General features: G+C 45.3%; 1 protein-coding gene across 1 annotated transcript in view; it reads left to right on the top strand.

Annotated features, from left to right (window-relative positions):
• Positions 1-27,825, top strand: part of LOC138250083 (E3 SUMO-protein ligase RanBP2-like) — a 580,259-nt gene that overhangs the window by 505,881 nt on the left and 46,553 nt on the right. The window lies entirely within an intron of this gene.

Here is a 27,825-nt window from a genome sequence, read left to right as displayed (position 1 = left end):
AATTGTGATTTGAATTCTATTCAGATCACTGCTTGTAAAACCCGAAAATTGATTTAAAATATACTATAGACTGTTGTCATGAACGTCTCCTTGATTCCTTTATTAAGCTGTTCTGCTGTGGTGTTGTATGTTCCGGGACAACGCTGTGTCTTTGCACTGTAGTGAGCTCTGCAATCATCTAAGCCCACTGGAGGATCTTTCTTTTGCTGTTTTTTATATTACCCAGAATGGTGCTGGGCTCTGATGTTTGCACCACCCAAAGTGTCCCACTTTTTAGTGAGAGTGGCTTCTGCCCTTTCAGCTAGGTCTATATTAGTGCAGATGGTGGCAGTATGAATACAATCATTATGCAGTCCTTTTTATTTGCTCCTCAATGGGGAGAATGCGTATTTGCTAATAGACTCTTCTGTCACCCTCTCCAAAAACAGTGTACTGGTGGGACGGAGGGGGTGGGGGCAGGGTCCAGCCCAGCCTCTTTACTTTAGTGCAGGTTTCCAGTACCAGAGAGAAAACACTAACTCCTGTTAACCAGCACGAAAGGTGCTTTCACACAACTGATAAAGATGAAAACCAGGAGTGAACCTTTACATGGTTTCACTCCTCCTGCATGACTGGACTATGTGTGGGAAGTCTGCTGCCCCTTCATGCTGTTTGACTTGAAAGACCAGATTTCAAGAAGACAGCACAAGTCACCATTCACTGGCAGGGCCATCTCTAACTTGAAACTGTGAGGTTGCCCCAACTTCCCTGGTTAGAAGAAGCATGGTCTATCACTAAGCCAAGTAACAGTTCCATCTCCTTCAGAAGTCAAAGGGTCAGCCACCTTCACACCTTACCCATGCCTCTTGAATGCCCATACTTATTTTATTTATCTTTGTTCCCTGGATAGACCAGAAGGCCACCTGTTGTAACACCTTCCAATGACCCAAGCATCCCCCATCTGCATAGATTTGGCCATGGGGTTCAGTGCCCAGAAGAATTCTACGACATAGCGCAGTGGAGGGGGGGTGCACTTTAAAGGCATTTGGGGTTATAACTTGGGCTCTGCAGGTGTTAGAACCTTTTGGTTTCCAAAGTGTTGTGTTTCTATGTGCACTGTTAATTACCAGTTAGTATTCATTTTTTAATAAAGAAAAGCACTCACTCAACATTGAAGTTATTCAGTGTTAGTAAGCCTCAACTTTTTGCCCTAGTTACATAGATTGTCAAGGGCCTAAATAAAAATTATTTTGGCTATCCAGTTTGGAGTGCACTAGTTTGTCCTAGAACATAGTGGTAATTTACCTTACCTATTTGGGGTAAAGCCCACTAACATCTGACAATCCATGATCTCAAGAAAAACCTTGTGCAAGATATCTTTCACCCTGCAGATTTCATCCTAGAAAGATTTATAGGGTGTATGTAGCATGCAGCCTTTGTCAAAAGTGGGATATTTCTAAAGTTTCGGGCCAACAGTCTGTCTGCACTCCCCTCCTGACTGTAGTTGAATATAAATCCAAGTACTGCACATCTTAATGTTCCACTGTTTTCCCCAGTGTACAGAGCTATTTTTTTCCATTTGCATTTTTTTAGTATGATTTATACATTTTCAGCCTACCAGATAATATTTTAGATTCTGGCTTTTCAAAAGAACAGCTACAGCCCCTTATGCATTTGCTTTCCTAAAACCCTCTGTCCTCTTGATCAGATCGAGGTGATTGAACTGTGCTTCACAAGTTGGGAGTCTCTTTTTCAGTTTACCTTCACCATATGCTTATGTCATACCTGTTTGAGTGAATGTCTTTTCTCTAAAGTTGGCTGGGCGATGCAGAGATTGTTTTGACCCTGTCCCAATCACCTTTTGTTGAATATGTTGATCGTTTTCCTAAAGTGCATGTGAATACTCCTCTCTGTATGAATTCACCACGTTGCAAAACATCTATGATTTTGCAGCTCACAAGTAGTACTGGCTTAAGATGGATGCTCCTGGGTTTTCACTTGTTGTCTCTTGTCATTGTCTGCTGAAGCAGGCAGTTTCCTTGCTAACTCTCAGGGTCGTCACATGCTTCATATACAGGCTCACTCAGGGGTACCCTGTGACCAAAAGAAAACTGGCTCCATTCTGAGGTGCCCATCGTGGCCCAAGGCTTCTGATCCTGATATCAAATTGGCAGCTCTGCCTAATTCTAACAGAATTTTCTAGTCTGACACATCCTTGTTATGTTTTAAGCTTCATTCCAAGGTTCTGCTCTTGTCATGTAAGCATATGTTCTTTATAGAATGCGGCCATGCAAGGGGAACGGCTGACCTGGAGAGGAGCGGAGCGGACATGTAATCTGTGAGGCTTCAGACAATAAAGTTGTATACTACAATATCCCATTTGTGGATATTTAACACAACAAATTGGTGACAAGAGTCTGAAGCTAGAACCTATGCAGAGGATTGTATGTGGAAAATTATGATAGGATCTTCACAAAACTAACCTACACGTCCAGAAACTATCTACACAGGAGTTAAAAGGTACAGTTGAAGCCGCCTCATTTTTTTTTTTTTTTTTTTTTTTTAAAAGAAGTGCAGACTTTAATTTAGGATTGGAAGTAATATTGCTGTAACGTTTCAAGAAAACGGTGAAGGAATGCAGCCCGCGCTACATTCAGATGCCGCTAAGTAGCAATTGTGCCGTATCCTAGGAGGCGCGAGTGTTTGCCGGCGCCCACATATTTATTGTACAGGTCACGCACGTGACCTTATGTGGGAACCATAGTGGATTACTACTAGTAGCATGGAAACAAATCCAAACATTGCGCACTACGGAGAAGAGAGGGAAAAAATCACTACGCACGCTCAGATCTTTAGGAACAATTTCAAGCAATACAGCTTCACTTGGAAGTAAGAATTTGTGCAGAATAATATATTACACATTTATTAAGACTTGGAAACGCATATTACAGGGAACATGACCACTCAAAATGACAGTGTCAGCCCACCACAGGCGTTTTGGCCGTCGGGTAACGAACCTGTTCTAAAATGGGCAGAATTTAAGGAGTTCTTTGTAAATTACATTGTGTAAGAAAATGGCTCCCTGTTGCAGTTACCCCCCACTTTTTGCCTGATATTGATGCTGACTTGACTGAGAAGGGTGCTGGGACCCTGCTAACCAGGCCCCAGCACCAGTGTTCTTTCACTAAAAATGTACCATTGTTTCCACAATTGGCACACACCCCTGGCACACAGATAAGTCCCTTGTAAACGTACCAGTGGTGCCAAGGGCCTTGTGACCAGGGAAGGTCCCTAAGGGCTGCAGCATGTGTTGGACCACCCTAATGGACCCCTCACCTAACACATGCACAATGCCATTGCAGATTGTGCGTGTTGGTGGGGAGAAAAAGGCAAAGTCGACATGGCATCCCCCTCAGGATGCCATGCACACAAAGTACTGCCTGTGGCATAGGTAAGTCACCTCTCTAGCAGGCCTTACAGCCCTAAGGCAGGGTACACTATACCACAGGTTCGGCATAGCTGCATGCACAATATGCCCCTACAGTGCCTAAGTCCATTCTTAGACATTGTAAGTACAGTGTGGCCATATTAAGTATATGGTCTGGGAGTTTGTCAAAAACTAACTCCACAGCTCCATAATGGCTACACGGAATACTGGGAAGTTGGGTATCAAACGTCTCAGAATAATAAACCCACACTGATGCCAGTGTTGGATTTATTACAAAATGCACACAGAGGGCATCTTAGAACATGCCCCCTGTAATTTACCCAATCCTTCAGTGCAGGACTGACTGGTCAGTGGCAGCCTGCCACTGAGACGAGTTTCTGACCCCCCTGGGGTGAGAGCCTTTGTGCCCTCTGAGGACAGAAATAAAGCCTGCACTGGGTGGAGGTTCTTCTCACCTCCCCCTGCAGGAACTGTAACACCTGGCGGTGAGCCTCAAAGGCTCATGCCTTTTGTTACAGCACCCAAGGGCATCCCAGCTAGTGGAGATGCCCGCCCCTCTGGACACAGCCCCCACTTTTGGCAGCAAGTCCAGAGGAGATAATGAGAAAAACAAGGAGTCGTCACCCACCAGTCAGGACAGCCCCTAAGGTACCCTGAGCTAAGTTGTGACCCCTGCCTTTAGAAATCCTCCATCTTGGTTTTGGAGGATTCCCCTTATAGGATTAGGGATGTGCCCCCCTCCCCTCAGGGAGGAGGCACAAAGAGGGTGTAGCCACCCTCCAGGACAGTGGCCATTGGCGACTGCCCCCCACACCTAAACACACTCCTAATTAGTATTTAGGGGCACCCAAGAACCCAGGAAATCCGATTCCTGCAACCGGGACTAAGAAGGACTGCTGACCTGAAAGCCCTGCAGAGACAACTGCTTTGACCCCAGCCCTACCGGCCCGTCTCCTGACTCGAAAACCTGCAATAGTGACGCATCCAACCGGGACCAGCGACCTCTGAAGCCTCAGAGGACTGCCCTGAACCAAAGGACCAAGAAACTCCTGTGAGCAGCAGCTCTGCTGGACACCAGCAACAACTTTGCAACTTTTAAAGGACTTCACTCTTCCCGCCGGAAGCGTGAGACTTCACCCTCTGCACCCGACGCCCCCGGCTCGAGAACCAACACCACAGGGAGGTCTCCCAGGCAACTGCGACCTCGTATGTAGCCCGAGATGACCCTTTTGATCCCCACAGTGATGCATGCAGAGAGAATCCAGAGGCTCTCCCTGACCGCGACTGCCTGTAACAAGGGACCCGACGCCTGGACCAAGCACTGCACCGCAGCTCCCACGACCAGAAGGAACCGAATCTCAGTGCAGGAGTGACCACCAGACGACCCTCTGCCTAGCCCAGTCGGTGGGTGTCCTGAGGAGAAGCCCCCCCTGTGCCCTGCCTGCACCGCTAGAGGGACCCCCAGGTCCCTTCATTGAATCCAATACAAAACCCGATGCCTGCTTTGCACACTGCACCCGGCCGCCCCTATGCCGCTGAGCTTGTGTTGTGTGCCTACTTGTTCTCCCCCCCCCCCCCCCCCACTGCTCTAGAGAATCCCCCTGGTCTGCCCGCTGAGGACGCAGGTACTTACCTGCTGGCAGACTGGAACCGCAGCACCCCTGTTCTCCATAGGCTAGGCGCCTATGTGTTTTGGACACTTCTTTGACCTCTGCACCTGAATGGCCCTGAGTTGCTGGTGTGGTAATTTTGGGGTTGCCCTGAACCCCCAACGGTGGGCTGCCTATGCCCAGGTACTGAGACTTGTAAGTGCTTTACTTACCTCACAAACTAACCATTACTTACCTCCCCCAGGAACTGTTGATGTTTGCACTGTCTACTTTTAAAATAGCTTATTGCCATTTTAACAAAAACTGTATGTTATTGCTCTAATTCAAAGTTCCAAGCCTACCTGTGTGGAGTACCTTGCATTTTATGTATGTACTTCAAATCTTGAACTTGTGGTTCTAAAAATAAATTAAGAAAATATATTTTTCTATATAAAAACTATTGGCCTGGAGTTAAGTCATTGTGTGTGTACAACAAATGCTTAACACTACCCTCTGATAAGCCTACTACCACAAAGTAGAGCATTAGAATTATCTAATTTTGCCACTATCTTACCTCTAAGGGGAACCCTTGGACTCTGTGCACACTATCTCTTACTTTGAGATAGTATATACAGAGCCAACTTCCTACACATAGCCACTGTTGATGAGCCTGGTAAAATGTCATCTAAACAGAAGAAAATAATTTTACTACATTCTTTAGGCCCGTATGGGTTAAAGGTCTACATCCAGATGCCAAAGGCTACTAGTGTGGGCGATTAATGTATTTGAAACTGCTTTGAAAGATTTGGACAATTACTTTGCACCAAAAGTCTGCTTTGGAGTAACATGGTACAAGTTTTTCCAACGCAAACAAAATGCAGAAGAGTCATTAGACAATTATGAAGCAGAGCTAAAAAAAAATAGCTATTGATTGCAATTTTGGAACTTTACAGGATGATTTGATTAGAGACCAAGTAGTCATGCATGTAAAAAAAATATTCAAGAATGGTTATGGGTGAATGGTGATGCACCACTTGAAGATGTTATAAACATATAGTGCAGAAGGCAGAAATTTCTGGAAGGTGTGCCAAAGAGATCTTATTTAAGGACAAGGGTGCAGGAACCGTTAGCAAGATCACCTCAACACCTAGAGGCTTCAACTGTCAATATACAGCCAATTCCAAGGACAAGGGTAGATGTTACAGGTGTGATAGTAAGGACCATTTAGCATACTGCAAATCTTGTCCTGCATTAAAACAAAAATGTACCAATTGTGGCATTACAGGACATGTTGCAAGAGCATGTAGAAGGAGTAAAAATATCAAATGCGTATTAGAAGATTCAGGGGAGCCAGATGTAGAGGATGAGGATGGAAATGATACTGACACTAAGTTTGGAAGTGTTATGAATCTTTCAATCAAAATTATTCTTAACATAGGTGAAGAATGCATAAAGAACAAACCTGTTTGTCGGATGAGGATTGGTGGAGTTGAAATAAATATGTTTGCTGACTCTGGTTCTCCATACACTATAATTAACGAGGATTTGTGGGATGGGAAAATTTATTGGGTAACTTGGAGTTATGTGAACCAGATATTCAACCACAAGGGTACAGTGGAGAGAAAATTGAAATACTTGGTTATAGGTGGTCAACTTTCAGATTTAAACAAAGGTGCACATGAGCTAAATTATATGTATCAAAGAAAGGACCTCCAGTCCTTGGTTCGTGTGACCAGAGGAAACTGTATATCATTCTTGATCCTGATTTTAAGGAACAAGTGAAAGTGGTGGATGAGGGAACTGATATTGCAAAGGAATTGTTGAATAATTTTCCATCTGTTTTCAGTGCTACTTTAGGTCATTTGAAAGGGTTTGGACACCCTATAATTTTGAAATCAAATGCCACTTCAAAGATACATAAATTTAGGAACGTTCCTATAATGGTAAGAGAGGAAGTGTCTAAGGAACTTGACAAACTGCAAGCATATGGTGTGGTCGAACCAATTGAAGAATCTGAATGGATTTCGCCATTGGTCGTAGTAATGGAAAGATACGATTATGTGTGGATCTGCAACACCTGAACAATAATATTGTGATACAGGTTTCCCTTACCAAAAATTCATGAAATGGTAATGTGTCTGAAAGAAGAAAAAAAAAATCCAAAATCGATCTATCAGCAGCTTACCATCATATCTCCCTAACACATGAGTCTAGGAAATGTACAGCATTTATCACACCTTTTGGGTGTTTCCAATTCACAAGGAAGCCTTTGGACTTGCATCTCCTGCCACAGTTTTTCAGAGGCTCATGTTCAACTTGTTTGGGGAAAATGCTTGGGAAAACAAAATTCAGGATGATATTTTTATCTTGGAAGCAATAAGGTTGAGCATGACTCAAGACTGTGGAGTGGAGTGAACATTCTAAACAAAAATGGTTTGACATTGGAATTTTCTAAATGCAAGTTTGCAAGAGATAATGTCACTTATTTAGGACACGAAATTGGAGTGCAAGGAGTCAGACCGAAAGAAACCTTGCTAAAAGCTATTAAAGAAGCTCCTATTCCTACATGTAGGGATGAAGTCAGGTCATTTCTGGGGCTGGTAGAATATTGTACTAAATATATTCCTAGGTTTGCAGAGAAATGTTTGCACATAAGTCAATTATTTAAAAACAAAACAAATTTTGAGTGGTCCATGGAATGCCAGGAAGAATTCCTAAATCTGACATCAGAAATGGAAATAAAATACTGTTTTACAAAGTTTTGATCCTAACTTAAACTGCTGCATCACAACAGACGCAAGCTATAAAGTTTGGGAGCTGTTCTAAGTCAAAAGGACAAAGAAGGAAGGGAATGTTTTGTATCATTTGCATCTAGAGCCTTGACTCCCACTGAAGAGAACTATCCCATAATTGAGAAGGAAGCTTTAGCATGCATGTGGGCTTTAAACCATTTTAGGACATTTGTATGGGGAAAACCCGTAACCATATTGTGTTATCATAAACCTCTTCTGAAAATACTGACAACCAAAGGTACTGTGAATACTTTAGCGAGAATTACAAGACTGTCCATGCGAATGCAGAATTATATCAATGAAATAGTATACCTACCTGGTAAAGATAATGTTGTGGCAGACTGTTTATCTAGGCTACCGAACAAGTTGGAAGAGTGTGAAGATGAATACTGGAACAAGTTTCAAATAACTTTTGTGCCTGGTGATGGAAGACAGGCTATAAGCAAGGAAGAGTGGGCAACTGAATATAGCAAAGACAATGTATTAGCAATTGTCAAGAAATGTATGCAGGATGGTTGGCCTGGAAAAAATGTAATACCTGTAGGGACCAAACCCTTTTGGGAAGTTAAACCACAATTGTCAGTAGATAGTGGTACAATCTTAAGAGGGGAAAGAGTGATTCCTCCAAAACGTTTACAGGAAACTATTATAGAATTGTGTCATGAAGGGCATTTTGGAATTGTAAAAACAAAAGTAGTAGTAAGGAATTTATTCTGGTGGCCGAACATGGATATAGAGGTGGAAAGATTTGTGAGAGGATGCATCGGCTTCGCTGGTGCAGATAAAACCTTACAAACATTGAGACCACCAATGTGTGACAATTTTGTTCCTAAACAACCTTGGGAATTAGTAGCTGTAGATTTTGCCTGTCCGTTAGGTGAAGAACAAAAGTATGTCATTGTGCCGATTGATTTATTTTCTAGGTGGCCTGTTGTAGATGTTGTAGATAAAGCAGATACTAAGAGTGTACTAGAATTTTTGGATAAGGTTTTTGTATTGGAGGGGTTACCAAAAACAATTTTAAGTGACAATGGGGTACAATTCCTATCTAATGCTTCTAAAGACTATTTTAAAGGAACTAAAGTTCAACACAAAACCACATCTCTTTACAATCCGAATAGAAACGGTATGGTTGAAAGGTTCAAACGGGTTGCAAAGGGTGTAATCCAGTCAGCACTTGTAAACGGTGTTAATTGGGAAACACAATTACACAAGGCTGTGTGGGCTTCCAGGGTTATGAAGAGTGATGTCACAGGATGATCACCATTTGTGATAATGACAGGACGTAAACCCAGAACAAAGTATAATTTAAGTTGGCTGAATCAATCGTGTGTTGAACAATGGTCTCTGGAGTTACTTCAGAATAGGGTGGCAGACAAACATTTAAAAATATAAAAGTTTTATGATGAGCAGCATGGTGTAAAACCAGTAAATATAGAAATAGGTGATTGGGTCAGGATAAAAAAAAAACCTGTTAAGGTCATAAAAGGTCAGAATCAATTTTATGAACCTGAGGAAGTGGTGGAAGTGTTTAATTATTCAATCAGAGTAACTAGTGGGAAAGTATGGAATATGAAACGAGTAGCTAAAGTGAGTAAAGAGGTAGGTGAGAGAAGTTGTCTGAAGTAGGATTTCAGATGGCTGGAGTTCGAAAGTTAAGGATCTAAAGACCTGGATCAGCACAGACCACTAGAGGATGCTATGGAAAACGATGGAGAAGTAATTGAGAGTGCCAGTATTGATAAATTGGATGTGAGAGGTAATGAACCACCACTTGTAGACGGTGAGTGAATCTAGGGTTGATGCTAGTGGAAAGGATGCATTGAAAAGTGAATTGATGGCACACATGGAGGATGATTTGGGAGAAGGAGTAAGAAAAGGGGAGGTAATGGTTGGTACTTGAGCAAGGAAACCCCCTAAGTGGCTCCAGGACTACATTTGCAAGTACGTGAATTTTAACAATGATTGATTACAGTGCCAAGATTATTATAGTGTTATTTTTTTATGTAATTAGGTACAATTCTTCGAGTATTATATTTTTGCCATGTTATTTAGTTTTATTGTTCGGTTTTTATTTTGTCAGGAAAAGGGGGGATGTTATGTTTTAAGCTTCATTCCAACGTTCTGCTGTTGTCATGTAAGCATATGTTCCATATTGAATGTGGACATGCAAGGATAACAGCCGACCTGGAGAGGAGCGGACGTGTAATTTGTGAGGCTTCAGACAATAAAGTTGTGTACTACAATATCCCATTTGTGGTCATTTAACACAACAATCCTCAAAGGCTAAGTCGATCCACTCTCACACACAACTTTACCATTGGTGGTTTTAGGAGGTGACACGGCCACTGCTGGCCTTGCTGGTTCAAACTTTGTTAAAGTTCCACCCCACCCGAATTACTGCAAACATCATTGTGTGTGTGTGTGTGTGTGTGTGTGTGTGTGTGTGTGTGTATGTGTGAATGTATATAAGTATGTATATATGTGTGTGTGTGTGTGTGTATATATATATATATATGTTTGATGGCATGTGTAGCTGCAGATACACATGCTGTGCATTATCCTGCCATCTAGTGTTGGGCTCGGAGTGTGCATTATCCTGCCATCTAGTGTTGGGCTCGGAGTGTCACAAGTTGTTTTCTTCGAAGAAGTCTTTTCCAGTCATGAGACCTAGGGACTCCTCCCTTTCGGCTCCATTGTGCATGGGCGTCGACTCCATCTTAGATTGTTTTCCCCGCAGAGGGTGAGGTAGGAGTTGTGTATATAGTAAAAGTACCCATGCAATGGAGTGAGTATGTATGTACATAATGTGTATAAAGGATAGTATATATTTACAAATTTACAAATGTACAAGTTTCATCAACTTATAACGGCTACAGGCTCCCGGGGAGGCAGGAGGGCGCATGTGAATCTGCAGCGTCTCATGCCACGAACAGATGTACACTGGGTAAGTGACATTTTCCGTTCGATGGCATGTGTAGCTGCAGATACACATGCTGTGCATTATCCTGCCATCTAGTGTTGGGCTCGGCAGATACACATGCTGTGCATTAGTCCACCATCTAGTGTTGGGCTCGGAGTGTTACCAGTTGTTTTTCTTCTAAGAAGTCTTTTCAAGTCACGGGATCGAGGGCCTCCTCCTCTTCAGTTCGAATGCGCAAGGGCATCGACTCCATTGTTTGTTTCCTTTTCACCGTCTGGTTCGGACATGTTTCCCTTTGCTCTGAGATTTCGATACGGAAAACTTTAGAAAACTCTTTTCGTTGGTATTGTATCGATTAGGTTCATATTCTTGCATCGACACAGCACTACCGTCGGGAAAACAACTTTGTTCGCCCTTTGGGGCGCGCATGCCCAACTCAGGCCTATTCGGGCCGACCGTGTGGGAGCCTCATGGACCGGACTCCATTCAGATTCTGTCCTCTGTGCCACGCGAAGTACCCCTATACAGACCAGCATCTGGTTTGTAACCTCTGCCTTTGCCCAGACCATCGGGAAGAAAACTGCGAGGCCTGTCGATCCTTCCGATCGAAAAAGACTCTTAGAGACAGAAGAGCAAGAAGGCTCGAAATGGCGTAGAGGAGTGGGGAACATCTCAACGTGGAAGAGGAAGAGTTGAAGCAAACTGCAGTCTCGGTTCCAGATTCAGAGTCCGAGCAGGAATCGGACAAAGACAGACCAGTCACAGCAGGACAACATGTGAGTACGTCTGCCCCTGCACCCTCACAAAAGAAAAAGGACAAGGCCTTGGGTATGCCACTGCTGGAAGGCCATGGCTCGGCTCAAAAAAGACTGTTGGTGACCACCTTCCCAGTTCGGCACCGAAAAAGGCCACTCCTCCGAAAACATAGGAGACAACTAAGAGCTCCGTTTCCATATCCACTAAGCACCACTTTTCAGAGTCGAAAATTAGAAAGCCAGTTTCAGAGTCGAAACCTACGTCCTCTTCATCTTTTTCGATCCCGAAAAATCACGCTTCGGAGCCGAAAAGGCCAACTTGCACAGAGGAGCATGGACTTTCAAAAAGACTTAAAGAAAGCCACAAAACCTCTGAAGAGATGTTAGCGGTACAACCAATTCTAGAAATTATGGATGAAAGGCAATCCACGATCCACATCCATAAGGAGAATGGGAGAATTCTGACAGCACCTTCTTTAAAAACAAAAAGGAAACTAACTTTTCAGGAGGAATTGGACACTATGCAGCCTATAGCTAAAGTGCCAAAGCAGAAGGAGAAACCACCACCTTCTCAATCTTCTCCTCCTCACTCTCCTCCTCATTCTCCCCCACCTACCTACCTCTTCTCCTACCAGCCCTACACCAGTGCAGTCACCCACTCATTCTTACGATTCACAACAGGACAGTGTGGATCCATGTGATCTTTATGACCCTGATTCCATTCAAGTAACGATCCAGACCGCTATCCATCTAAACCATCACCACCTGAGGATAGTACTGTCTATAATCAAGTCATAGCTAGGGCTGCAGCATATCATGGTGTTAACATGCATACAGTGCCCCTAGATTAGGATTTCCTATTTAACACTCTATCCAAAACATATTCTAGGTATCAATGCCTCCCGATGCTCCCAGGCATGGTCAAACATGTGGATCAGATCTTCAGTGAACCAATTAAGGCATGCATCATAACACCTAGGATAGAGAAAAAATATAAACTTGCACCCTCTGAACCTGATTATATCACCCATCAGGTACCTCCTGATTCCGTGGTAATTAGCGCTGCCACAAAGAGAGCAAATAGTCAGTCATCCGGAGATGCACCCCCTCCTGATAAAGAGAGCAGGAAATTCAATGCTGCAAGGAAAAGAGTTGCGTCCTAGCCAGCAAATCAGTGGAGGATAGCGAACTTGCAAGCACTAGTAGCTCGCTGTGACCGAACTCACTGGGACGAGATGCAAGACATAATACAGCATCTCCCCAAAGAACACCAGAAAAGGGCACAACAAGTAGTGGAGGAAGGGCAAGCCATTACAATCAAATAAGGTCTGCCCTAGATGCAGCAGATACCGCTGCTAGGAGTGTTAACACTGCAGTCACTATACACAGACATGCATGGCTCAGATCTTCTGGATTCAAGCCAGAAATACAGCAGGCTGTGTTGAACATGCCGTTTGACAAAAAACATATTTTTGGGCCAGAAGTAGACATAGCCATATAAAAATTGCGAAAGGACTCTGACACAGCAAAGGCAATGGGTGCACTCTACTCTTCACCATGTAGGGGGTCCTTTCGTAAACCTCAGTTTCAAGGTGGTTTCAGAACGCAGCCCTCAGAGGCATCCACTTCGCAGACAAAGCCAACCTACCAACCGCAATACCAACGTGGTAGTTTTAGGGGCACATATAGAGGACAATACCCCAGAAATAGAGGAAAATTTCAGGCCTCTAACCAGCCTCCACCCAAAACAGTGACTTCCCTCATTCCTTTCACTCCACACCTCTCCTGTGGGGGGAAGACTACAACAGTTCCACACAAATTGGCAAAATATTACCACAGACAGCTGGGTGTTGTCAATTATCCGCAATGGCTATTGCCTAAAATTGATAAACACTCCTCCAAATATTCCATCAAGGTCACACAAACTATCCACAGAACACACAATTCTGTTACAACAAGAGGTCCAATCTCTACTACTCAAACAAGCAATAGAAATGGTTCCACACTCTCAAATAGGAACAGGAGTTTATTCACTATATTTTCTAATTCCCAAAAACGATGGCACCCTCAGGCCAATATTAGACCTCAGGCCTCTCAATCTTTACATCCTGTCAGAACATTTCCACGTGGTAACTTTATAGGATCTCATCCCACTATTACAAAAACAAGACTTCATGACAGCCTTAGACCTCAAGGATGCGTATTTTCACATACCCATCCATCCTGCACGCAGAAAATATCTCAGATTTGTCATTCAGGGAAAAACGCTACCAATTCAAAGTGTTACCCTTTGGAATAACAACAGCGCCAAGGGTATTCACAAAGTACTTGGCAGTAGTGGCAGCCTACCTATGAAGACAACATATGCAGGTCTTTCCATATCTAGACGATTGGCTAATAAAATCAGAGTCATACACAATGCCAAAATCATATGCATTATGTAATACAAACCTTACACACACTAGGTTTCTCAATAAACTACAAACAAATCACACCTTCAACCAGCACAAATACAACAGTATTTGGGTGCAATACTAAATACTCAACAAACTCTATCATATCCAAATACACAAAGGATACAAGCTTTACAAAATATAATCATACAAATACAAACAAATCAACAATACACTGTCAGATTTGTCATGAGAATTTTAGGAATGATGGCATCATGTATTGCAATTGTTCCTCACGCAAGACTAAACATGCGGCCCTTACTACAGTGCCTTGCACAACAATGGTCATAGACACACAGTCAACTCCAAGATCTAGCGTTGATAGACCACCAAACATAAATGTCCCTTCAGCGGTGGAATTCCACAAATCTAAAAAAAAAGGTGGCCATTTCAAGACCCTGTGCCTCAGGCCATAATCACAACAGATACAATCAATGATTGGTTGGCGAGCTCACCTAAACAATCACAACATTCAAGGGCAATGGGATGTCAAAGGCAAACAGCTACACATAAACCACTTGGAGTTATTAGCTGTTTTTCTAGCACTCAAAGCTTTTCATCCTCTTCTCACACAGAGGAATGTTCTTATCAAAACAGACAACATGACAACCATGTATTATCTCAACAAACCGGGAGGGACACATTCATACCAACTGTCCGTTCTAGCCCAGAAAATTTTGAAGTGGCAATCCACAACCAAATTCATCTATTAGCACAATACATTCCAGGAATAGTCTTTGGCAGATATCCTCAGCAGAAATCACCAACAAACTCAAGAATGGGAGATTCATCCTCAAGTACTTCAAAAATACTTTCGCAACAAGCAAAAACACAAAATGCCAAAACTTCGCATCCAGGCACCCACATCCCCTATCCAAAGGCACTGCTCTATGGATCAATTGGTCAGGGATATTAGCATACGCTTTTCCCCCTCTCCCACTCCTTCCGTTTCTAGTCAACAAGTTGCGTCAAACTTCACTCAACATGATACACATAGCACCAACATGGGCATGTCAACTGTGGTAAACAACATTATTAGATCTGTTGGTAGTACCACACTCCAAACTCCCATCCAGACCAGATCTGTTGACCCAAAACAGAGGTCAAATCAGGCATCCAAATCCCAAGACACTCAATCTAGCAATTTGGCTCCTGAGGTCATAGAGTTTGGATATTTACAACTCCCATCAGAATGTATGGAAGTTATTAAGCAAGTAAGAAAACCCACTACTAGACAGTGCTATTCAAACAAATGGAAAAGATGTGTATATTAGTGTCAGTCCAAAAATATAGACCCTCTTACAGCATCAATACAAGATATGTTATTTACTTCATTTACAAAAATCAAATTTAGCATTCTCTTCAATAAAAATTAATCTTACTGCAATTTCAGCATATTTACAAAATATAGAACATAGCTCTTTATTTAGAGTTCCTGTCATTAAAGCTTTCATGGAAGGATTAAAACGCATCATTCCACCCAGAACACCACCAGTACCTTCTTGGCATCTAAATATAGTGCTTACAAGACTTATGGGACCACCATTTGAGCCTATGTACTCGTACCAAATTCAATTTCTAACATGGAAGGTTGCCTTCCTAGTGGCAATTACTTCTTTAAGAAGAGTAAGTGAAATCCAAGCCTTTACTCTTGAAGAACATTTCTTCCAAGTGCACAAACATAAGGTTGTACTAAGAACAAATCCAAAATTTCTCCCAAAAGTTGTATCACCATTTCATTTAAATCAAAAAGTGGAGATTCTGTGGCCGAAAGAGCGCTACATACATTGGACATTAAAAGAGCTTTAATGTACTATATAGACAGAACTAAACCGTTTAGAAAGATTAAACAACTATTTGTAGCTTTCCAAAAACCACATACAGGCAATCCTATATCAAAACAAGGTTTAGCACGATGGATCGTAAGGTGCATCCAAACATGCTATATCTGATAGAGACTTCTTAGCGGTGGTCAGCCTGTTGGAGTTGAAGTTGTTTGAAGTAATGTTCTTAGAACAGCTTGACCTACTGTGGCTTGTTGTCGTGATAATACGTCTACACAGTAGTGTTTAGTGAATGTATGTGGTGTTGACCATGTAGCTTATTTACATATTTCAGCCATTGTTATAGTCCCTAAACAAGCCATTGTTGCACCTTTTGTTCTTGTAGAATGCGCTTTGGGAGTAACTAAAAGTTGCCTTTTTGCTTTAATGTACAAGTTACTTACCTTCGGTAATGAAATATCTGGTAGAGACATATTCTAGTTGCAGATTCCTTACCTTAGAATTTTCCCCCAGGCGTCAGACTGGATCCGGAGATTTTTTCTTTGAGCTATACCCTTGCGAGTCGGTAGGTGGTGTCGGTCGACTCCGTAGGCGTTGTGGGCGCCGTGATGACGTCGGGAGTAGTACATAGACGCCGCCCTCGCGCAGTGACGGTAGTTCTTTTCTTTCCGCGCCACGCGCTGATCCGAGAGAGAGCTACCCTCGGCTATTTTTTGGCCGAATTCAACCATTTTGTAAATTTTTTTGGGGCGACCTTTGGTGCATCAAGGATGTCCCCGAAGACCGGGTTCAAGCCGTGCGAGGACTGCCACTGCATGATGTCGGTGACGGACCCTCATCGTGTCTGCCTCTGGTGCCTCGAGCGCGACCACGACCCAAAGCTGATGGCGGCCCGGCACTCAATTCCACGTAGATCTCGCTCGAGAGGAAGGTCTCGAGATCTGTCGCGAAGCCACCACCACTCGTCTTCTTTGAAATCTTCGGGTCAAGGTAAGAAGAAGTTAAAGTCCCATCGCTCTCCGACTTCACCCCGTTGCTCGGTCGACTCGACGCGGGACGAGCGTCCATGAACTATGACTCCGTCCTCGGAGCCTACGTCTGGGTCGACTCCGTGCTTCCCCGAGTTTCCCGGAGCCGGAGCGACCCTTGCCCAACTTAAGGAGTTCTACGAGGCCATGCGCCTCATCTTCGGGCGTGCCGACCCCAATGCGGCGCCTTCGGGCCCAAGAGGCTTGGCTGAGGGGCCTTTGGGTTCCGCGCCACAGCTTCAGCCCCGGCCCCGGCCACCGAGGTCACCTCCGGATCCGTGTGCGGATCCGCACCAACGTCGGTCGCACAGTCGAGACCTTCCCCGGCACCGGGTCGTTTCGCGGGGCTCCCGACGTCTGTAGTGCCCACTATCGACGTCAACCCGATTCTCATTCCCGACGAATCGGAGTCAGAGCGGTGTCGGCCGACGCTGCCATCGGCTTCAGTGGGCCCCATTCGCCTGAGGTCAGATTCTGACCCATTTTTCTATGGGTACGAATACAGGGAGGAATTGGAGGGGTCCCTGGACCCTTATGAATACCATGAAGACCCTACTATGGACTGGGCACAGGACTTGGGCGAAGCCAGTGGTCTTGATACTTCTCCTGACTCTGGCATGCTGTCTCCTACCGTGGCAACGGCGGAGGGAGCTACCTATGATATGGTGGTTAGTAGGGCGGATGAGGTCCTTGGCCTTGAGCTACCTACTGTCGAAGTCAAGTCTAACCTCCTGACGGAGGTGCTTCAGCCTGGGGCTTCTACATCTGAACCCCTTCTCCCATTTAATGAAGCCCTCACTGACGTCCTTTTGGGTACATGGTCCAAACCCAACACAGGGGCTCCTGTGAACAGGACGATCGCTTGTCGCCATCAGCCTGCGTTGAACGACACGAAGTTCTTGTCCCAACATCCTATGCCTGAGAGTCTTGTTATCCAGGCGTCCTCTTCTTCTGGCACGTTCGTTTCCGCATCCCGGATAGGGAATCCAAAAGGCTGGGATAATTTGGTAAGAAGTTATTTTCTTCCTCCAGCCTCGCGCTGCGGTCCGTGAATACTGCGATATGGTTGCGCAAGTCCTGCCGCAGATACCGGAGGAGGCCCGTGCTATCGTCTCCCAAGCAGTCAAAGATGGGAGAGACGCAGCGAAGTTCACAATCTGTTGTGGGCTGGATACGACCGGCTCTCTGGGCAGATTGGTTGCTACGACAGTGGCCTTAGGGCACCATGCCTGGTTACGTACTTCTGGTTTCTCGGGGGATGTCCAACAGTCACTCACGGACATGCCCTTTGATGGCACCCATCTCTTTGAGAACAAAGCGGACTCGGCTTTTGAGAGGTTCAAGGAGTCCAAGGCTACGGATCGGTCCCTTGGCCTTTCTGCTGCCACAAGCCCCCCACAGTCCCCTTTTTGTCCCTTCCGTGGCGCCCTGTTGTGTCCTCAACCCAACCACCGGGCCATGCACGCTGGACAGCCTATGCGTGGCCGGAGGCGCAGAATCCCACTTGGTCATGGGACAGGGAACCAGAGGTCTGTCCAGTCCACCCCTGCCCCCGCAGCAGCCTCCAAACCTTCCTAGTCCGTCCCCTCACTCCTGCCCAGTAGGTGGCAGAATCTGCCATCACCTGCCCCACTGGGAACATATCACCACGGATGGGTGGGTTTTGTAAATAATTCGGAAGGGCTACTCCCTGCCTTTGGAATCCGCACCACCACACATGCCACCATCCTTCCATTCCCTTTCGGAGGATCATTTGGTACTTCTCCGCCAGGAAGTCGCAGCTCTCTTGGCCAAGGGAGCTATAGAAAGGGTCCCTGTGCCAGAAGTAGGTTGTGGTTGTTATTCCCACTACTTTCTGATACCAAAGAAGGACAAATGCTTGCACCCTATCCGAGATCTTCGGGACCTGAACTACTTCCTCAAGAAAGAGAAGTTCAAAATGCTCACCCTGGCTCAGGTTCTGTCTGCCTTAGACCTGGGAGACTAGATGGTAGTGTTGGACTTGCAGGACGCTTATTTCCACATCCCCATTTTGCCTGCCCACAGACGTTACCTACGATTCGTGGTAGGTCATGAGCACTTTCAGTTTACCGTGCTCCCTTTCGGCCTTACCAGTGCCCCTCGGTGTTCATGAAAGTGATGGTGGTGGTTGCAGCCAATCTGCGCAGGTTAGGGCTCTCAGTCTTCCCCTACCTAGACGACTGGCTGTTGAAGGCGCCTTCGCCCCAGACAGTGGTCTCACACCTCCAGACTAAAGCAAACCTCCTGCACCAGCTGGGGTTCACTATCAACGTGCCAAAGTCACACCTGACTTCCTCTCAGGTGCTCCCTTTCATTGGGCAGATCTGGACACAGTGCGGTTTCAGGCTTATCCTCCCCAAAAGGGAGTCAAAGACATTCAGGCTATGATTCCGATCTTTCAGCCTTGGTCTTGGGTTTTGGTGAGACAGACTCTGAGGCTGCTGGGCCTCTTGGCCTCCTGCATCCTGCTAGTAACACATGCCAGGTGGCATATGCGGGCTCTGCAGTGGGACTTGAAGTTCCAGTGGGCACAGGATCAGGGGAATCTCTCCGACATGGTCCAGATCTCGAAGGGGACTGCGAAAGACCTGCAGTGGTGGTTTTCGAATCCCAATCGGGTCAATGGCAGATCCCTCTCCCTTCCCCAACCAGATCTCTCAATAGTGACAGATGCGTCGCTTCTGGGTTGGGCCATATGGGAGAGGTGGAGATCAGAGGCCTCTGGTCTCCGGCGGAGTCGGGACTCCACATAAACATGCTGGAGCTCTGAGCGATCAGACTTGTGTTGAAAGCATTCCTTCCCTCTCCCAAAGGGAAAGTGGTGCAGGTGTTCACGGACAACACTACTGCCATGTGGTACTCAAACAAACAAGGCGCGGGTAGGGTCCTGGGCCCTTATGTCAGGAGGCACTACGCCTCTGGACATGGCTGGAACATCAGGGCATTACCCTGATGGTTCAACATTTGGCGGGCTCTCTCAACGCCAGAGCAGACAAACTCAGCCGTGGACACTCTGTCGATCACGAATGGCGTCTCCATCCGGAGGTGGCGCAAGCTCTCTTTCTCAAGTGGGGAGAGTCTTGGTTAGATCTGTTCACCTCCGCAGAGTACGCGTAATGTCAGCTATTTTACGCGTTGGAGTTTCCAAGGTGGCACTCTCTCGGAGACGCTTTTCGTCTTGAGTGGAACTCCGGCCTTCTTTACACCTTCGCGCCTATCCCTCTTCTGCCCAGAGTTCTCAAGAAGATCAAGAGCGACCGGGCCCAAGTTATCTTGGTGGCTCCGGACTGGGCTTGAAGAGTGTGGTATCCAGAGCTATTGAGCATGTCCATCGATCCTCCACTCAGACTGCCCCTTCGGGCGGATCTTCTATCGCAGCAGCAGGGGTAGGTCTTCCACCCAAACCTGTCCAACCTCTGCCTTCATGCGTGGAGATTGAGCGGCAACAGTTGACGGCATTTGCACTTCCACCCGAAGTCTGCAATGTTATCTTGGCAGCCAGGCGTCCCTCGACTGTAACTGTATACGCCTGTCGTTGGAATAAATTTGTGGAATGGTGCACCAACAAACCTGTTGACCCCCTATCTGCCCCTCTTTCAGAGGTTCTTCTATTCATTCTTTCCTTAGCCCAGCAGGGCTCTGCATTGGGCACCCTTAAGGGGTATCTGTCTGCCATTTCCGCCTTTCTTAGGCTTCCTGATCAGCCCTCACTCTTTAAATCTCCTCTTGTGAGTAGGTTCTTAAAGGGGCTCTCCCACTTATTTCATCCCACTCCCTTCATCATGCCTCAGTGGGATCTTAATCTTGTGCTTACTTTCTTGATGTGTACTCCCTTTGAGCCCATGCATAATTGTCCCTTACGGCTCCTCACATTCAAAACTGTCTTTCTTATCGCCATCTCACCTCTGCTCGCAGGGTGAGTGAGTTTCAGGCCCTTTCTTCAAAGCCTCCGTACTTGTCCGTAAACCCCGACAAAGTGTTTTTCCGCACTAGAGCTTCCTTTCTTCCTAAGGTGGTTACACCGTTTCATGTAGGCCAGTCCATCACTTTGCCTACCTTCTACGCACCCCCACATCCTTCCCATGAGGAGGAGAGACTCCACCATCTGGACCCAAGAAGAACGCTGGTGTTCTATCTCAATCATACTAAAGACTTTCGGGTGGACGATCAACTCTTTGTTGACTATGTGGGTGCGAAGAAAGAGAAGGCGGTGCAGAAACGTACCATCTCTCGATGGGTGCTTCTTTGCATCAAAATGTGCTACACTTTGGCGAAAAAGCAACCTCCTGATTAGCTTGCGGGCTCATTCTACCAGGGCCACTGCTGCATCCACTGCGTTAGCACGCGGAGTTCCTGTCCTGGATATCTGTCAGGCAGCTACGTGGGCGTCTCTGCACACGTTTGCTAAGCATTACTGCCTGGACAGTCAGGTCCGTCGGGACGGCTACTTTGGTCGTTCGGTCCTGCAGGACTTTCTAGTATGATCTTAGTTTGCAGCCCACCACCGAGAATGGTATTGCTTGGGTATCTATTCTGAGGTAAGGAATCTGCAACTAGAAGTCTCTCTCAGATGTACAAGTTACTTACCTTCGGTAACGAAATATCTGGTAGAGACATATTCTAGTTGCAGATTCCTTACCGCCCACCCATCCTCCCCGCTTGCAAACTGATTTCTAGGGACAGGGATTCCCCCCTTTCAGATCCTTAGCTCTGGCGCACCAATATCAGTGTTCTTAGCGGCTCTGCGCTCTGGCGTGGAAAGTCGTTAAAAGAAATTGACGTCACTGCGCGAGGGAGGCGTCTATGTACTACTCCCGACGTCATCACGGCAACCACGATGCCTGCGGAGTCGACCGACGTGCAAGGGTATTGCTCGAAGAAAAAATCTCCGGATCCAGTCTGACGCCTGGGGGAAAATTTTAAGGTAAGTAATCTGCAACTAGAATATGTCTCTACCAGATATTTCGTTACCGAAGGTAAGTAACTTGTACATTAAAGCAAAAAGGCAACTTTTAGTTACTCCCAAAGCGCATTCTACAAGAAAAAAAGGTGCAACAATGGCTTGTTTAGGGAATACCCCAATGGCTGAAATATGTAAAGCAGCTACATGGTCAACACCACATACATTCACTGAACACTACTGTGTAGACATATTATCACGACAACAAGCAACAGTAGGTCAAGCTGTTTTAAGAACATTACTTCAAACAACTTCAACTCCTACAGGCTGACCACCGCTAATTTATGGGAGGACAAACTTCTTTGTAGTCTATGCACAGCATGTGTATCTGCAGCTACACATGCCATTGAACGGAAAATGTCCCTTACCCAGTGTACATCTGTTCGTGGCATGTTCTGCTGCAGATTCACATGCACCCTCCCGCCTCCCCAGAAGCCTGTAGTCGTTTAAGTTACAAACATTTGCACATATGTAGATACATTTACATTTGCATGGACATCTCTTACTTTATACCTATATACTCTATCACTCTTTCCTTTACCCTCTGCGGGAAAACAATCTAACAATGGAGTTGTTGCCCATGCGCAATGGAACCGAAGAGGAGGAGTCACTCGATCTCGAGACTTGAAAAGACTTCTTTGAAGAAAAACAACTTGTAACACTCCAAGCCCAACACTAGAAGGTGGACTAATGCACATGATGTGAATCTGCAGCAGAACATTTCATCGAACAGATGTACACTGGGTAAGTGACATTTTCCATATATATATATATATATATATATATATATATATATAGATAGAGAGAGAGAGAGAGAGAGAGAGAGAGAGAGAGAGACTATTAGAAAGACTGTAAGATGAAAGAATCACATATTTGCCATTAGTTGTGTGATTCTCCAAAGTCACGTCTCAGTTTCATACGAGTGATGCTTATGCAGGTTGTCTGGAACAAATGTTTGACTAAATAGGAGGAGATGTGAAAATACTCCTCATTGCTGTCTCCAAAAGTCACCTGTGATATAAGAGGAACTCTATGGGGTATGTGGCTCTGTTCGTTTATGGCTTCATGAGGTGTATCAAAGTGATAAATACTCTGATCAAGGGCCTCCTCATATATTTCCAGAATTAAGCTCACTATCTAGATTTCGAAAGAGACTCTCTTCCTGTGAAATTGTCACCCTACGTAGTAATTGGTGGATTCAAATATTTGCCAGTGGGCAACATACTGGCATTGCCTATGAATCACTATGTACCATGAGATCCTAGGCTCTCTGCAGATTCCCTATCCGTCTATACTTTGTAAGGGCCTCATTAAACAAATTATTTCCACTGTTGCTCCTCAGCTGCTCTTGCTGCAGCTTCATCCTCCAGCGAACGTAACTGAAGCAGAGACCCCTTGAACCCTCCAGCTTGCCACATCCATATCCCCTTTCTCCCTATTAACAGACTAGGAGGGTGGATTCAACGTTTTCTGGAATCCTGAAGGCATGATGATACTTTAGCAAGTGGTTTGTTACTGCCTTTAGGAAATTGAGGTCTCCCTTAATGGTCCTTGTTACCAATGAAATGATGTTGCATGGATATTATGTGAGGAGGAGTTAATTACCTGTGGCCTCTAAGGACCCTACAAACTGTTCCCTTTTAACCAGAATGCCTGAAACCACCCTGCTTGACCTATCCACACATCATCAAAAGAACCTCTGGGAATTCAAGCATCAGCATACTGACAGCATGTTACTGGCAGACTCACTCGACCACCATATGAACTACATCCCCTCCTACTTAAGATACCACAGCATATTTTATGTGAATTTTGTTGCTCCTTTAAGTTGTGATGAAATGTGACTTTAAGTTGATGATGAACAGCATTATCATCTGATATGTAAGACTTGTCCTAGTATCTTTGTGATTTTTGTTTTGATCTGGTGCCATTTAGGATGTGCTTCTGTGTCTCTGGAGCTATAAAAGGCTGCCTCTAATGTTTCTTTCACTTCCTGGTTGCCATGGAGGCAAGTTTATATCAGCTCCTGTGAGGTCACCATAATGAAATATCCTTGCCTGTGTGATGGACCTGTGATCTAGAACCACAGATACTTCAGTTCTTTGTGATGTCCATTTGTTCTAGCACTCCTCATCTCTCTGGAGCTCAGCCTGAAGATGAAGAAAGCGTGGCTAACAGGCAAAACTGTATTTGTATTAATGTAATGCTTCAATTGTATATTTCACCTGAAAGAAAGCCCTTGACAATCAGCTAATAGCAACATTAGGATTGCAGTTTTCTCACCCAAATGACTGAGTCACTGGTAAGCTCATTCTTTTTATATCTCTAGAGGTTTATAGCATAGGAGATTCAAAGCACCTTTAGTTGCTGGTAATTCTGATTGCTTGTGTTGCATTACATTTGTTTTGCAGAAACTTGAAATGTGAAATCTTTGGTAAATTAATAGCTTCTGGTTACAGCATTCATGCAGAAGACCAAGACTAAAGCCCTTGGTTATCACTAGTGCAGCTTTTCAGAACCAAAACCCTCACTAAATGCTTACTGCTACAAATAACTTATTTCTGTTCAAATCGGTTAGAGTGGGCATTGAAGAGTGGAGGTGACTAGGAGAGCAATTAGCTCAACATTTTACAGTTTAAATGATGTGAAGGAACCCCATAAAGGAGATCTTGTGGCTTATTAATTTAGTTAATGACCCTACTTGTTCATCTGCCCATCCCTATTACACATTGTAGTTGACACTGAATAGCCAATTGTAACCGTATTAATCACTAAGTAGATGTTCTTTTCTCCAGAGTACTTTTAAAGAAAGTATATTCCTTTAACAGTGCTATGATCTCAGCAGCACTTGCCCTCAGCATTTGACCAGCAGAACTTGACTTCCCTGGTCTTGATAGACGTTCCCCCACTGCTGCCTACATCAGCCCTGGCTCACTGAGCTAGTTGTCTGTACCACAGTTCCCAGAGTTACAGGTTCGATCCCTGCTTTTGGCTCCTTGTCTACCTGTATTTTAGCTGCATTTTAATTTTGGTTTATTCTGCCCGATTGTCACTTTGTGTAATTGAGGTTTGTTTTGCCTCGTTTTTCCCCTGTCTTATTCCTTTTTCCTTTGTGATACTGGCTGCCTTTACCAATAAGCTGGTATCGGACTCAATTTCTCCTGCCTTTCTGCCACTTCCCACCAGCCCCTTCACCTCCCAGGACTATTTATGAAGGTCGTCGCACAGCCCCAGTGAGCAGCACATGACGTCCCAGAGCACTGTTCCCTCTGTGCTGCCCTCATCAGCCCTGGCTCACATAGCTAGTTGTCTGCACTGCACTTCACTTCACAGAGCCTCAGGTACGATCCCACTGCTGGCTCCTTGCCTGTCTGTGTTTCTACAGCTTCCTGCTGGCCTGTCCCACCTCCCAGGACTATTTATGGAAGTGGAGGTGAGAGGAAGAGAAGCAGCAGAAAGGCAGGGGAAATGACATCTGATACCAACGTATCAGCAAAGGCAGCCACAGAAAACACCATCCACCCCTTCCAAGAGCTCTGCGGCTCCCTCTCTGACTACTTCCATGACAAGACTGCCACCATCTAGTACAATTTCGACCCCCAACCCACCACTCTCAGCCTCAACAACCTCAACCAACCAGCACACACAAGCTGAATAATCACCACCTGGGGCCTCCACTCACCGCTCAGACCACTGTGGCCATCATGCCCTCCATCCACTCCTGGCACCCACTGACCATTGCCGCTTCAGCCTCGGATCCAACCCAATCAGCACCAAGCTCTCTAGCATCATCAACACCTCCATCTGCTCTGCAACCTTCCTGGACAGATTGAAACATGTTGATGTCACACCCCTCCTAAAGAAATCCTCCTCTGACCTCATTGATCTACAAAATTATCATCCAATCTCCTTCCTCCCATACCCGTCCAAAGTACTCAAGAAAGCCATCAACCAACAGCTCACCAAATACCTGAGGCAAAACCACCTACTCGGCTCCTCACAATCTGGATACTGCGACCATGCTAATCGCGGCCATAGATGACATCAGAACTCTCCTCGACAGTGGAGAAAGCCTGGCCCTCATCCTCCTCTACCTCTCTGCTGCCTTTAAAACCCTCTTTCACAAAACCCTCATCACCAAACTCTAAAACATAGTCATACAGCAAAATGCCCTCAAATGGATCGCCTCCTCCTTCACAGGATGAACATAGAGCATTCAGTGGCCTCCTTTCACCTCCGAGCCAAAGAACATCATACGCGGCGTACCCCAAATATCATCCCTTAGCCCCACCCTCTTCAATGTCTGCATGACTCCCCTCGGAGACATCATCAGATCCCACTGACTCAACATAATCTCCTATGCAGATGACAATCCTCTCACAATGAAGACCCCTCCTACACCTAAACCAACTTCTGCAGTGCCATGACCAACATCGCCAACTGGATAAGAGGCAGCTGCCTCAAACTCAACTCCAACAGGGCAGAAGTACTGATCTTTGGTAAGAAAACCTCTGTCTAGACCACATTTGTGGCCCACAGAACTCTGTCCCCCAACAACATCAGACCATGCACGCAATCTAGGCATCATCCTCAACAACGAACTGACCATAAAACGACAAATCAGTGCAGTCTCCTCCTCCTGCTTCCACATCCTTCACATGCTCCGTAGAATCTTCAGATGACTCCCAGTCAGCATCAGAAAGATGATCACCCAGGCCCTTGTCACCAGCCGCCTCAACTAATGCAACGCCCTCTACGCTGGCATCTCCATCCAGTTCCTCAGAAGACTCCAGACCATACAAAATGCTACAGTCAGACTCATCCTTGGCATCCCCAAGCTAGTCCATATGTCTATATGACACCCTGACCCCACCCCGGAAATCTCCACTGGCTCCCCATCCACAAGAGATGCCTGTTCAAGATCCTCATGCATCCCTATAATACTCTACGCGATCAAGGGCCACCCTACAATAACCAGCCACTGAACTTCCATCTACCCGCAAAAAACCTTTGCTCCTACTCTCTTGCACACGCCCACACCCCTGCATCCATTGCAGCTGGGCTGCATCTTATCCTGTGTCACCGGCAAGGTCTGGAATGCTGTGCCCATCCACTTCCGAACTGTACCCTCCCTGGGGGACTTCAGAAAGAAACTCAAGACCTGGCTGTTCGACATAGAGACCGCTCCAAAGTGCCCAGATACCCCTAGGGGTGTCTGTGCTGTGCTTTATAAATGATTGGTTGTTTGATTGATCTCACTTTTGCATGTCTCAAGAAACCAAGAACATTCCAGAATATGCATTACAGACAGTTAGGACAGATGATGCGTAGTATTTTTTATTAGAAAAAACAAATACCAATGGGTATAACCATGCACTGTCTTGCAGATCACATATTGTATCCTAGCATAATTAGTAATCCTGCTGATCCTTACCCTCCCACCTCTACCCCTAATTGTCTTTTTTTCGACCTGTGGGTCATCGACCATGACACCATCTCGGTATATCGCTTCCCTAATGTATGGTAATATTTCCAAGGACACCCCATCCATGTCAGATTTTCTCCCATTTATTTGCACCCCCACACATCTCTGTACCACATTTTCAGCAAGCATACCCCAGTCCATATTTTTTTCCCAGGTTTCAATATCCAGCATTGTCCCCAGCTCTCAGAGTTGAGCAATATTCCTTTTTCGCTATTCGCAGGCCCAGGACTGTTCATATTTTCTCGTTTATCAGGGTCTCTGCTTCTCCCCACACATTCAAGATGTTCTGTTTCTCTTCATTAGTCAAGCATGTCCTTCCTACCTGTTTCATGTAATCCGTAAATTCCGTCCAGAACACCTGGATTATTAGACAGACCCATAGTATATGCATAAATATATACCTTTGTCAGCATCCCTGTATGTATAGACTGGACAAAGCCTTGCCCATTTTTATTAGGGTCGTTCTAGAATAAAAGGGGCGTGTAGTATTCTGAGCTGAACCAGTCAGAAACCGGATTTTGTTGCTGCTTCCTCTCTGCCTCTACGTTACTCTTCCCACTCATTGTCAAGGATACCTATGTCCCCTTCCCATTTAGTCCTTACCCCGG

Source organism: Pleurodeles waltl, chromosome 8 (assembly GCF_031143425.1).
Source record: "Pleurodeles waltl isolate 20211129_DDA chromosome 8, aPleWal1.hap1.20221129, whole genome shotgun sequence".
NCBI classification, from domain to species: domain Eukaryota; kingdom Metazoa; phylum Chordata; class Amphibia; order Caudata; family Salamandridae; genus Pleurodeles; species Pleurodeles waltl.
Note: the sequence above shows the minus strand (reverse complement) of the source record. Positions and strands in the feature narration are given on the sequence as shown.